A 1,459-nucleotide genomic window follows, 5' to 3' on the forward strand; every position below is an offset into this window, starting at 1 on the left:
CATTGATATTGGTTAAAAGTGTTTTGAAACAGAATGGTTGTTTTCATGAGGAATCAGAGGGGCTCTGGTTGTTCCTTGTAAGGAACCAGAGGGGCTTTGGTTGGTTCTCATCATTGGACCAGAGGATTTAGTTATTGATTTGAAGGATGAACAAGTTTTTATTAAAATGTATTAAATGGATTAGAGGTGTTGTATCTTTTGTAAAGTGTTTTCATGTCAAAATCATATTTTAAATGTTTAAGAAAAGAATTTTTATAYTTAGAATCTTTTTATGAAAAACAGACCAGAGGAGCTCTGGTTGACTTACACGTTGAACTAGAGGGGCTCTGGTTGGTCATGTCTTTTGAACCATAAGCTCTGGTTAGTACAACCAGAGGCTCTGGTCGAACATGACCTTTTTATAAATTACTCGTTTTATGAAAAAGGTTATCTTATTGATTGAAAGTAAAGATCATTTATATTAGTGAAGTTTTGGTTAGTTCAACCAGAGGCTCTGGTCATGAAGAGTAGAAGCCCTGGAAGAGAGACCAGAGGGGCTCTGGTCCTGTTTTGAAATATTTTCTGAGTCTGGTTAGCGAAACCAGCGACTCTGGTTATGAAGAGCATAATCTCTGGTAGAGAGACCAGAGGGGCTCTGGTCCTGAATGTCGAAATATTTTCTAAGTCTGGATAGTTAAACCAGAGGCTCTGGTTGAGGAACCAGAAGCTCTGGAAGAGAGACCAGAGGGGCTCTGGTCAAGAATGTTTAAAATTTTTTCTAAGGGTTGTTTGAGACCAGAGGCCCGATGGACCAAAGCATTATGTTTTCGGTTTTGCTTTATAAGATGTTTAATTTGAAATAAATGTTTTGGTGATCTTCACCCTGCATTACATAGAAGGGAATCTCACTWGWYATTCATGTCTAACCCTCATTTTCGTGTTTCCAAAATTATGTGTGCAGGTAATGATAAGGGAAAGAGTATTGTGTGAATTACTTCCCTATATGCTTAGCTGTTTTTGGAAGCATAGATGATAGGATGCAAGAGCTTGTACTTTTGAAATTTTTAAGCTGTGTATTTTATATTATAGACTCTTGTATCGAGGACCTATGTGGGGAAAACATGTATTCTATATATGAAATATGTGTTATATGCGATGTGTGGATTTGGGGTGTTTCAGAGTTGGTATCAGAGCCTGAGTTTAAGGGATTTAGGTATTCACATGCATGATACCTAGACTTAAACTATTTCATTGTATATTAGGGTCCCAAACATAGTTAGAACCTTTGGAATAAATGTAATAAGTTAAGAGGTCAGTGTGTAAGGTATTTTCGGATTACATCTGGCCAATGTAATTTTGAATCTACAGGTACATAATTGAACTTCGACACTTTATTATATTTGGGAATGTGAGAAATATGTGTTTTAACTTTGTTATCTACAGATGGCTAGTAGATCGAGAAGGTTAGAAAGGATCACCC

The sequence above is a fragment of the Cynara cardunculus genome, assembly GCF_001531365.2.
Source record: "Cynara cardunculus var. scolymus isolate 2C chromosome LG 12, CcrdV1, whole genome shotgun sequence".
Classification (NCBI taxonomy): domain Eukaryota; kingdom Viridiplantae; phylum Streptophyta; class Magnoliopsida; order Asterales; family Asteraceae; genus Cynara; species Cynara cardunculus.